Source organism: Glossina fuscipes, unplaced genomic scaffold, assembly GCF_014805625.2.
Source record: "Glossina fuscipes isolate IAEA_lab_2018 unplaced genomic scaffold, Yale_Gfus_2 0, whole genome shotgun sequence".
In the NCBI taxonomy this organism is placed as follows: domain Eukaryota; kingdom Metazoa; phylum Arthropoda; class Insecta; order Diptera; family Glossinidae; genus Glossina; species Glossina fuscipes.
Window position 1 is genome coordinate 18,421,466 of NW_023998414.1, and position 13,497 is coordinate 18,434,962.

At 31.9% G+C, this 13,497-nt stretch overlaps 1 protein-coding gene across 2 annotated transcripts in view; it reads left to right on the forward strand.

Moving 5' to 3' along the window:
* LOC119644663 overlaps positions 1–13,497 on the forward strand; it is a 31,861-nt gene that overhangs the window by 6,314 nt on the left and 12,050 nt on the right. The window contains exon 1 of one of the 2 annotated variants that reach the window (XM_038044328.1): positions 10,849–10,882. The exons of the other annotated variant lie outside the window; for it this stretch is intronic. The gene's annotated coding sequence lies outside the window, so the exon portion shown is untranslated. Of the gene's footprint in view, positions 1–10,848; positions 10,883–13,497 lie in introns of those variants that run through there. 2 annotated transcript variants of the gene reach the window in all.

Sequence of the window (13,497 nt, forward strand, 5' to 3'; positions counted from 1 at the left end):
CCGCTTAAATAAATATTGCTTACCTACTTATTTATTTACCTTTTCGTCTATAAACGAATTTGACTATTTTCATGTTTGTCGGTTGACTTCTTAATTCGTTATATATACGATATATCTTGTATGCACGCTAGGTTCACGTACGATTTTTGTTCCCGCCGTATAACTCACTCTGCTCACAAATAGTTAAACAATCCTTATACGTTAAATATTCTACCATAACAAAAACTTAGTTTAAAGAAGAAGCTCGATTATTTTATTTCACTAGATTCTAAATACTTTTTGTATAATATTTTATTAGATTTATGGGAGAGAAAAGAATTTCACTTTGATATTGACCACAATGATCAGTCAAGTCTCTAATATGCTCTTACTGACCTATTTCAATATGGACGGTTAAAGAAAACGAACGAGCCGCAATCGTTTGCGCATTAATACTTTAATTTATATGTTAAGCTTCTAACACAGCAAGTATAAATAGCAAAAACAACACCAACAACATCAACAATACCAACATGCACAAAATCCTTAAAATAAAATATTACCAACAATTGGAAAATGCAAAAAAAAAAAAGAAAAAAAATTTTTTTTCTCTCTTTGCTTTTTTCACTTTAAAAAATTCATGATGATGGTCAGAACCGTTGCATTCAATTTGTTTACTCGCCTGCCTGCTTGTCTAGCTTAAAAAATGCTTCTTCTTTCCTCTCACAAACTTACTTAAGCTTCTTATGGAGTATAGCATGTTTAGAAGAAAACACTAAACACAGCAACGAAATATTACAATAAAAAAACAAAAAAAAGAATCTAAGAAAAAATATATGTGTATATAGGAAATTCAATTAATCAAATAAATATAATATCTAGACAAAGCCATTCAAACAGATAATGATGTTTGTATGTGTGTGTGTGTGCAAAGAAAAACTGTTTACGCAAGTGTGTTACTTTATAATCACATAAATAAAGAAAAATTTATGACTTAATTGCGTTATGAAAAAAAAAAAAAACCAAAACTCTTTTATATGTTTTAAGTTTTATTTTTATTCTAAGAACATTGTAAAAATTTAATAATTCATGAATGGAAGAAACTTCTTTGCTATTCTTGCTTTTTTTTATTATTTTAAATACACGATAAGGCATCTTAGATGGCCTTAAGGGGTATTGTGAACGCCCACCATTTTAAATGAATTATTTAAAATCGTAAAGCTTTCTATTAATCGTTTCAGTTAGAATCGATCAGTACGCGTGCAGTATATGTGCATGTATTTACATCAAGTTTTAGTAAATGGCAGCTTCAATAATTTGAAATTTGTTCTACGCTGTCCTTCCAAACTTTTCAGGAGTTGTAGACTTTTTCCGAATTCAACGTACAAAATTAAATTTTAGCACCTTAGCTAAAACACATGTTTGCTACAATTCCATCCAGATAATCAACGAATGATAGACGTGGACTCACGTAACCAAAGTGGCCATATTGAGTTTTAATCTTCTCTTAATCAAGCGTACACAAAAATGATCAGCATATGTCTTTATCTTCTCCGATGGTGGGTATAAAAACGTGTGCAGACGCTTTTGTGGGGGCTGTAGACCGTTGTTAAGAAATTACGCAAAAGATATTACGAAAAATATTAATACAAACGCAGCAAAGAAACAATCATATACAACCCATTTAATCGTTTTCAAAATTTACTTACGTATAACATGCCACTCAATAAGTTCATAGGATGACATATAGATGATGCGATTATTGATTAAAGTAAAGAGATTTTGGCTGGCATATTGCGATTGAAGCTTGGTACTATTCGAAATTCGTATTAGCTTGTCAACAGTCCTACGAACTTCTTAACTGATATGTGTTATGTATACACGTACATGTACATACATATACATCCGTGCATGTATGTATATATATATATACAGATGCTTGCATAAATTTTGGCCATTTTTTCACTTGAAAGAGGCATTTATTGAGAAAAATTGCTAGAATATTTTAAATTACTCAAAATATCTTCCATCGTGCACAAGTTGCATTCAGAAGGCGCCTTGGAGCTTCCTATTCCACTATATTGTTGACGAGTCTTGCAATAAATAGCCAAGATAGCGTTTTCAGTCGGTTCATGTGTTAGGCATTTTAACCGCTAATGCTTGTCGTTTTTGCAACAGTACGTTCAATTGTCGCCGGTACGCCTGTGCAGTAACAGTTTCAAGCGTAATACACTACACCTTGCCAATTCCACGATATGCAGAAAAGAAAACGTTATGGCCATGAATATTTCGCTTGGGTGTCGATGTGGCTGACTCTCCTCGACTAACCCATGACTTTTTGTGCTCATTTGTCTGCTGGTAACGGAATGTTGCGTACAGACCACATCCGTAGCGTCCGGTTACAACTTTGTGATCGTATGATCAAATTAATCGCCTAATGCATTCATTAAATGCGTTTGCTTAGAAAAGAGTTCATATTTAGTGTCAAAGATTTGTAAAAATTTTTTTGAACGTTGCTACCTTTAAGATAGGTTATCAAAAATGTCTGTCATCTAAACAGAAGAGCAGTGTAATAAGCAGTGGTTTTCAAAGATTCGCCCTTAAGCTTATAAGATTTTCTCACATATAATTTTTTCCTTTGTTTTTCTTTGCGTTCTTAATTAAAATAAAGTAGACAATGTTGATGACAACAATGACTACAATAACAAGACCCGGCTTAATTCAATGTCCACCGAGTGGCTCGTGTTCTCCGTCACTTTGTGCTATGTATAGCAAAAATTTGCATAAACTGAACAGGTGTCCTCAACCATTTAATTGAAATGAAAACAAATTACTACGATAACAACAATAACAACAACAGTAAGAACAACAACAATCAGCTAACAAAGAAAATACATGACTATCATGAAAAATTCAATTTAATAAACACGAATTAATTAAAATGAATGAAAATAAGTGGTCATCCAGTGGTCTGTTTACCAACACACTTGTTGCCTGTCACGGGCATTTCGTTTTAGTTTAGTGAAGTATATTAACAACATTTAAAGTTTTTTCAGTGTTTAATATCTAAGGTGTTTAGTGTTTACTGCAAAGACTTTTTAATTATTATTGTATAAAATGTATTCAATGTATTTAATTCTTAAGTACTTGTGACCTTGACAAGTTTAGATCGGATTATGTCGACTTTTGCAGTTTAATGTAAAAATAAATATCTTGCTTATCGTTATTATTTTATACTGACTGGGCGGTCGCTGTCTGACTTTGATAACGATATTTCACACTTGACTTGATTTATACAGCGCGCAACCATAACATAACACTTATAAAGTCCCTTGATATTAATAAATAAAAGACCTAAGACAGAAACGTGCACAAACAACAACAATGCTATTTACTAGCAACAACGTGCAATAAGATCATAAACGCGTAGAACAGCAGCAATAAGTTATAAATAGTGGGCAAATAAATAAGTTAAGTAAAAGAAATAAAAAAAAAAAAAAAAGGTTCACTCATCTCGGCGCAAATCATGCATATTTATGCTTGAGAACATTTACACAAGCTTAAAAGACCGTAAGAAGTTTTTATGCATTAACCAGCAAGAGTTCGACTTGATGTGCGAACTTGCAAATGAAGTAAGCCGAAGTTGAGGAACTTTCCAGGGCAATAACTAGTCCGGGCCTACAAGACAACTTCTCTTAATTCCTGAAGAATGTTTAAAAATTTATATATGTTATATATATATATATATATATATATATGAATGAAGTCCTTTTTCGTTGGTTTTTTAAACAAGATACTTTTTCACAAGCTCGGCTCCTTTCTATCCCGTCGTTGCAAACAAAACGTTGCAATCGTTTTCAACACAAATTGAACTCTGCCCAATTACATTGATTCGAAATATTTTACACGTTCCTTATTGAATATTTCTGAACAATTGAAAATGAGAAAGGGAAAAATCAAAAAAAAAAAACTATTTATCAACAAACCTATGCAAAGCTAAAAAATAGTAAATAAAAAGTTATAGGTGAACAAAATGCCCCCTTAAGTATCCTAAATCAAATTCGCCTAATAGAATTCTTCACCTATCTACGTCGAAAAAATACCGAAAATTATAACATTTCATCATTGAATAAAGAGGTGCTAGAGAGATATTGCATACATTCACACGAACTTAATATACTATTTTAAGTACAAGTGATATCATATATATATAAAAGCGAAATTTTAATAAAGACCAAATAAAACTTGGCAAAAAATCAAGAATAATATAGAAAAGTCCAACCTTTGATTGCCTCTTGGTGCTATGTGCTACCTTCACAAATGACAAATGATTTTAATTAGGATTCTGAAAATAGTATTCGCTTAACGTTCAAGCAAAATTGAAGCAAAAGAAAAAAAAAAAAAGAAAAAGCGAAGAGAAAAGAAAAACGTTGGCAATTACAAAATAGCAATATTATGTGCACGCAGGACACAGCGCACAATAACAAAACAACTTTAAGTACAAATAATATGTTGCTCAAAAAAAAAAAAAAAAGTATTGATCCGATTATTTTTGATAACTTTGCTTAGTTCAATATAGTTCCAGCATAAGCTTAATAGGCGGACCAAGGCTCAATACTTTTTATATTACGCAATATTATAACAATCTTTTCTACTCGACCATAGTCTAAGCACACACAACACATATCTCATATAATTACAACAATTTTTTCTTAAGAGTTTAGAAAAAAAAAAAAAAATAAATAAAAGAAAGAAAAAAACAACATATTACTGAACATACATACATACGCATGCATACTTGCATACATGCGCACATCCATACATATATTTAAGCATCTTCGATGCAACACTTTTCTACCTTAAATCGAGAACATGTTTCTCTTTAGAACACACGCCATTAAAAAAAATAAAATAAATAAAAAAAACTGTAAACTATGTACATATCTGCAGCAACAACACCAAAACCAACTTTTATAGAAAAGAAAAATAACTGCAAACGTAACAAAAAACATTTGCACTAACTTGTTAACGTTTTAACTGCAAATTCTAGTGGGTTTGTATGTTTGTAACACAAACATATGCATGTGCATATACTTACCTATATACGCGATGCATGTACGTATGTAACCATAAATAACTTCAAATTATAGCCACTGTAGCAATCGTAGATTTTCGTTATATTGATGTCTATGCGTGGTTTCAGTGCACATTTGCAAATAATCAATAAATAAAATCAATAAACTGTATGCCAGTGTTTGTGTGTGCGCGTGCGCGTGTGTTGGTGTGTGTGTGTGTGTGTGTGTCTATACATATCTGGTTACTCCAGTTTCACACATAAACCCGCATAAATAACGTATATATATATATCGATATATATATATATATACTTACGAACACATGTAAGCAGTCAATTATATGAGCAACTGATTATTATCGATTATTTGATAAAATCCTAAAGGGAAAGGAAAATTTAAATATAAAATTAAAAAAAAAGAAGCAAATTACATCTTTAAAAGCACTTTTTCGTTCATTTCCATTGGAATAACTCTTAACTCAAAAAGCGTTATAAATAGTTTCGGCTGCCTACAAGTTATAATTCGAATCACTCAAGCAAGATAAGTGCTTGGATTGCTAGGGAGGGTTGTGTTTAATGAGAAGCATTATTATAAAAAAAATAAAAAAATAAAAATAAAACAATTAAAAAACAACAAGTAAAAACCATTGTGTAGTGGGACACGGCCCACGATTACATACCCTACACCGCCACGCTTAATACACTCAATACACGTATAATGCCTTTTCAAAATAAGACTTTATATGTGAAGTGTTCAAAATATGATACAAAATGTTACCAAAAACTATCCGAAAAATTGCAAGCTGCAAGATGAACAAAAGAATTCAAAACCGACAACCGAACGGACAAGCTTAGATTGATACAGAAAATGAATTTGAACCGATCTATGTCAACTCCTCTCGGGTGTTGTATTCAACAGCACAAACTTTATGGAGCTACGTAAGACAAATGATGTAGGGTATAATTATAGTCGAACAAAGCTAACTCTTAAATAATCTACGTTCGCCTACCAATATTTTTTTTCTATCTTCGTTACAAAATATTCAAAATTATATCTTATTGTCACATGAAGCTTTACTTGTTTCTTGGGGGATCCTTATATTATGAAGAGCTTGGAAAAATAGATCCTTGCAATCCAAAATAACTGGTTGTTATTTTCTAACAATTTTCTTCCTATAATATCAAAAAATAGATCGTATTGCCGACCTAACGGACTGAAAAATAATTTCAATAAGTCTTTGATTATGAACATTCGCTCGCACGTAAACGAACAACGGGCAAATGCGATCATTGATCTTACAAAGGACTCTGGAAGTTTTGTTATTTGCGGTAATTATGAGAACAGGATTCGAAATTCTCCTTCCTACAGTGGCAGCACAAACAGCAGACACAGCGATGCCTTAAGTGCATCGAATCGTAGTTATCGAAGTTGGAGTCCGAACTCGTATGCGTTCGCTCAAAATGTGTCGCCGCTCAAGTTGAGAGGTCTTTGCCGTAAACACTTGGATAGGATTGTCTATATGACCGAATAATTAAATAAAATAATCATTGCTTTATAGAATTTTAAACGGATTCTCATTTCAAAATAATGTGTGACAGAAATAGGAAATAGTCAAAGAAGTAGTCATTAAAACTCTGTGTATGACGGCTGCTGTTTAATTATTTAGGTATCGAAAATTGCTCAATTTTCAGAGCTCATTTCTAATTCTTATTAGACCTTGCGGCCTTATAAACATTTAAAGTTTCCAAGAACGTTTATATGGAAAACGATGTAGAATGTGGCCTCATCTCTTACAAACTGCACACTGAAATGCTCCTTTTTACCACCGATTTCTATCGATCAATAATACAAGTAAAAGATTTTTCCTAATAATGGCTTACTTTACATATCCGTTTCGATTTTGACCAAAATACGATAGGGTACGAAATTTCGGCAAAGGCGACCTGTAAACGTGTATTAAGCACAAAAATACGTTACGTGGGGAAACTTCCCACAGCCAGGTAAGCAGACAGGCTCCAGAAAATGATTTTGAAATGGTTGATTCAATAAATGACAATGGGTCTACATCAAGTTCTTCTGAATTGTTTTGGTGTCCATTAATGCAAACTTGACATATCCTTGTGCTAAGTAGCATGGAATAGCAGAAAACAAAAAGAGGACAATTCAGTTTGACTCGCACCAAAGAAGGTGATGGCAACGCTAATATGACGCTATATAATGAACTCTTGCAGCGCACAGATGAAAAATGTTTTAGTCCGCCTTGCTCGATTATAACACACGAACTGGTTCTATTCTGAAATTAGAAAATATTTTTAATAGCTATTGCGTTGACACCCATAGAAGTATTCTTCGAAGCTAATCGTGCCATATGTTTTTGCAAGGACTCATAGCATTACGTGACTCTCACTCACGTATGAAATTAACGGGGATTAATTAAATTGTTTGTGTTTTTGCTTATATTTTAAATTCATTTATATATCCAAACAAAATTTATGTACATATTGTAATACTTAAGAAACGTAATATAAAATGATCAAAAAAATTTCGTGGTGTGGTTAGGATTGAAACAAAATTTGCGTAAAACATTTTCAATGCACGCAAAATAAGTTCGTTTTATAGAAAAACCTTTTTATATCAGCAGAGCTTTCGAATCGGTATGCCACGAAGTGCGTTAACCTAAATCCGTTACATGCACGCCTTGCATTTGTCAGCTTATTCCCTATTCATTAGTCATTGCAATCTTCTTAGGATCAATTGAGCGCCGGCCCTCTTGCTCAATAAATTCATAGGATATATGAAAATGTACATGTATGTACATGCTTGTGGTAAAATAACTGAAAAATACAAGTCCTAGTCAAATATTGACTATGTTTAGAGTAAAGGGAACGTCTCAGGCACGAGCCTTGCCATTTCATTGATTGATATACGATTCGAATTGCGAAATGACCTCAATAATTGAACGCATTCATCTTAAAAGAAAAGCAAAAAACATTCTCCTCGAAACCTGTTTAAATTGCTCTTTAAACCCTGTACTTCTGAATTAAGTCTTGCAATGTTCTAGCGGTTTGAGTTGCCGTAATATAGAAAAACTATTGAGTATCACTGAAAAGTTATCGCTATTTGAAGTAAAGGAAACCAAAGAAAATGATTTTGAGAAAATGAAAAAAAAATAAAAATAAATAAATAAATAAATAAATAAAATAAAATAAAACAACAAACTAATCACCGGGTATATGTGCATATATACAATGCTTTCTGTAAGATTGTCAATGAACTCAAGCATAAACTATTTCATGCAAGACTACACATAATGATGATAGGCTTCCATGATAATAATGATTATGACCATGCTGTTGGTAAAGGTGATGATTAGGATGATAAGTTGTTGTTCTTATTGTTGTTATTCTTCTTGTTACGAAAGTTAGTTTTTTTAGAGTAAAACGTATACATACAGACAAACAACAACAAAGGGCATAACAATGGCGTAAAAGTCAAAACCACAGAAAGAGCAATATATTTATGTATATAGAAATGAATAAGAAAAATCTGTAAAAATGTTATTATTAAAGTGCACACACTTGCAGAGAATTACATATCATCTCGAAACATAAAATAAGTTTATTCACTAAGAAATAAGTTAAAATAGTAAAATATCATATTAATTTTCTTTTAAAAAAGTACATCGTAAATTTATCGCTTTAATTTCTCAATTATAAAAAATATATGTATGTATATATATATATATATATATATCATGTCACAGCCAAAGAAAAAGAAAGGCACTTAATATGATCAGTAGATTTTAAAGAGTTTATTTTAAAAAAGAGAGGGAGATAGTCGCTGAGATACAAAAGATAAAACCCATCACAAATAGCTGACACCACAAGCGGAATGCGTGAAAATAAATTATTAAAACTTATCCTTCTCTTCTTTTACTTCTTTTTCTTCTTCTTCTTCTTCTTCCGAAGTACAGCAAATCAACAAGAGATAATTCAATTTGTCCAATACTGTAAACACCATAGGAAAAATAATGATAATAAAACTATAACGCGTTGTGGAATGCAGGGATAACGCTATGCGTATCGTGGCATGGCAATGGTAGGGCAGATAAAGATAATCTACGCTTTAAATAGATACATTTTTTTTTTTTTTTAATATATTTTGCAGTATAAATTACCCTCGCATAACACGGTTAATATGTAACGCGTTGTATTGAAATCGTTGCGGAATGAGAATATAGCAAGCTACGAAATTGTTAGAAAGCGGTTTGAAAAGTTTTGATCAAAAAATTGTTGTCGTGAGAACGATGAAAATGCGCATACGTCGGTTCGTTTATAGCAAGAGCAACAAAAAAAATGATTTTCAACTTAGCCTGGCAAAATTTTACCGCACCCGCTATATGCGCAAGACATGACTCGTTTCGATTACCGTTTATTCGGGTCGATGCAGTCATGTTTCACAGATCAGCGGTTCGCAGAAATTGAAGATATATAACAATAGTTCGATGATTATTTCGCCTCCAAACCCGCAAGCTTTTACCGCGGACTAGTCCCGATAATTAGCAAATGATCAGAGATAATGATGGTGCATATTACGATTATTAAGCTTTGTAACAATTATATTTTAAGCGCATTTGAATTTTATCAAAAAACAGCAGCAATATATTTATAAGCGTCGTGAAGCCGTTAAAGCAATCACCATTCAATTGGTAGTGACTGTTGGACTAATCGAGAAACTATCTTGAAAATGAAAAACTGTTCACCGATCACACATCCTCGTTCGGAAAATACGGAAAAGCGTATATGCTTTCGCTTGTTTTTGCTTTTCCTGTTGGAAATATTATATATATTATATATATTATACGTATATCGGATGTCAATACATTCTCGAAATTTCAGTTTTCATTTATTATTTGACTCTCCCCACATGTGATGTACATAGACCAACGAAACGTCATCTTTCGTTTGCGTGCTAAAATTTGCTGACCTTAAGGGTTCTAACCACATACAGAGCAAGACAAAATCGTCTCCGCACCGAATTGAACGCTGATTGAAAATATCTGTACACTTTATAAGATTCTTAATTCGTATTTCTAGGTGTCTCTCATACGAAAAAAATATCGAACACATTTACTCTATATCTATTTTCAATCTTCAATGGGGGGTATAACAAGTAAATACTAGTACAATAATTAAATTAATTGAAAAAAAAAAAAAGAGTATGTTTTTGTTTGTTACTTAACTCATTCCCTCAGCAATTCTCCGCCAAGAGTTCTACTAAACTTTATTGTAAAATTTCTATCAATACCTTAAACGAAACTTGAAATGTTTGCCTTTATGTTGGCGAACTAGCAACAGCAAGTAATTGACAGCCTGCTGGGATTTAATAAAATAAACCATAGGACTACAAAACCATTTGTGGTAGGCATTAAACATGTCGTGATTACCCAACTCTCCGCTACTGTATTATAAACTATTATAACCTTTTAACTGAAACCAAAACAAGTCCGGCTAATGTCTACTTACTCCGGGACATATCATTAATCAAAAGAGAACAAAAACCTGATTAATGATTAAAAAACAAAGCAAAACAAAAAAAAAAAAAAACAAAAAAAAAAAGGAAAAAATAGTTTTACTTTGCTATTTGCTAAGCAACACCTTAGCTTTCGTTTTCTTGCTGGCTAGATATTTAAAAAGCATTTAAAATAGTCACTGTTTGAATTGAAAAGGAGACTCAGTCTGGTTTCCAGACGCACTCTATATCAAGATTTTTGTAAACTTCACTTGAAATTGACATGAACAGGAATGTGAAGACATGTTTAATTAAAAGTAACGTAAACACTTAGTACTTAGTACTTTGAGCTTGGCGCTTGAAACTTGAATCTTAGAATCTTAGCGTATTTGGTGCTTACAGACAAAGCACAGATGTACAAAAGATATCAAATAAACGAAATATGTTTAGAATGTGAAAAAATATATAAATTAAAAATAAAAAAAGAAAAATTAAATAGCATTAAAGAAGAGAAATATCGTTTGACTTTTCTTCAACTTAACGATGTCAATTCACTGAAAATTTTATGGAAGAAAAGTGAATATCAAGCCCGTCATAATATGATAAACATCATCATCATCATCATCATCGTCATCATCATCATAAAGCTTATATGAAGTATCACTCAAGCACAAGATTAAGACACAACATAAGTAGAAACTCATAAGCCGTTAGATAAATAAGTTACTAAACATCAGGTTGTCGGTCATAAAGATGAAAAAAGTGCATATATATATATATAGAAAGATAGAGTTGGAAAAGAGAGACAGAGGTGGAGGCCTCTAGAGTAAGAGGATTCACTAAAATTTTTCATTATTATAAATGACCAAGAATTGCTAAGATGAGTGCTAGCGAGTTAATGTGATTGTTAAGAACCTAAGCTATGAACAATTTACAAATAAAAGTACTATAGCCAAGGCTTACGAATGTTTTAAAGTTCAGCAAAGTTCGCAAATGTGAAAGAAAAAAGAGCTAAATACTAAAAAAGTAACTAAAAAGAAAGAACATTGAAAGGTCAACACTGATGATGAAGAAACGTTCTTTAATATGTTAGCATTAAATTTTTTATGTTAACTGTATTATGTGGTGAAAATTTTGGAGAAAACTTTTCAAACACGTATGCCTCACTTCGCTATGGCCACTATTGAATGTAGTATTAAGGTCGGCTTTTGTAGAACATATTACATCCGCAGCAAATACCGAATTGATTTCAAACTCAAAATGTCTTGCAATATTTGTTTAGTTCACATTTTGAAGATATAACGACATCTGGGACTCATTATATCCGATTTCCTATCGATTGAAGCTTTTATGAACGCGTAACCTACCCTTATTTGCAATCCTTAAGTCCAACTTTATTATTACTTTTCAATACAGGGATGTCTATTACACTCGCGTGAACTATAAATATATATATTATTTGCCGTATAGCTTAAGTGGATATTCAATTCTCGAACATAAATTTGCAAATACTTTTCCACATAAATTTTCGTTTTTTAAATAAGGGAGCAAAATTTCAAAGAAAAAATCCAATGGAATTATATCGAATGATATTTCGTCTATCCGCTTTATATCAATCTAATTGAAAATGTCATTGAACGAAAATAATAAAGCAAGTGTCATGAAATTTCGACGAGTAACGTTTGAAGATTGGTACTATCCAGAAATCACATGGATCTGGTAACAGTGTTCCAATATTTATTTCAAGTTAACAATATATTGATAGGGAACTTTTGATTGAATCAACTTAGCTAATCAAGCAACTTAAGATACTTTACAGCTTAATATTGCAATTCGAAACCAGAGTAATCCCAGCTCTTGTCCAAGACATTGTTCTATAACGGCAATACAATTCTTGTTCACTTTTTCAAAAGAGACCAAGATATGGTTAAGAAGATGTCATCGAAAATTGTTTCTAAGGAGAACCTATCAAATGCAATAAACATCGTCTCACTTCCTTTGACAAAATCAATTGTTTCGTCAAAATTAGCACAACCTTGCATTTAATCTTGCGTTTATTCAATAATCGCGCTCGTTGAAGCTTTAAAAGATTACTTTGAAATTCTCTTAGTCACATAAGAGTTAACGTCTTTGAAGAAGCCTTTAGTCCTTATAGTTCAATCGCAATGTTTCGCAAGCAGTTTGTGTTTTATTACGAAAAACTCTCTGACTGCAAAGTTTTCCATTAACATTGATGGAATGTAATCCTGTCAATCTGTATGTACTCTCACAATTCCATATATTAGTGCACCTATGGACGTAGCTATAACCGCCCGTCTATTTTGTCTATTGCTACAATTCTCAAAAGTTCAAAAGTTGAGATAAAAAAAAAAAAAAACTAAACGATCGGTAACGATCGGTAACTTTGCTCGCCAGGAAGAAAATCAATTATCTAGTACTGTAAAAGATAAAAATAGTATCCTGGCGAAACCTTTTTTTCTATATATTTTATAGGAGGACTCTTAGCATATAGACGAGTCTTGCCTAAGCAAGAACTTGGTGTTAGATGGATTGAAAATATTCGTCATGATTTATAGAAAATTGTTTAAAATATTGCATTAACCTTAATTCTCGGCATTGCATAATCAACTTAGAGTTAGAGCTCTTATGGAAGACCGCATATAAAGAGGGGCTTTAGCATTTTGCAAGTAATTGTTGATGCAAAAGCTATTGTATGTACACTTCCACATAACTATTTATGATGCTTGCTACTCAAATGTAATAAACTTTTTTAGCGAAGAGTTTATTTTTATTTTGAATTGTACGAGATTTATTGTGTTAAGTGAAAAATAAAACATGTTTACATTATGCTTTTTTGTTTGTTTTTTATTAAATCACACACACACACATATATATATATATATATATATATATATATATATATATATATATA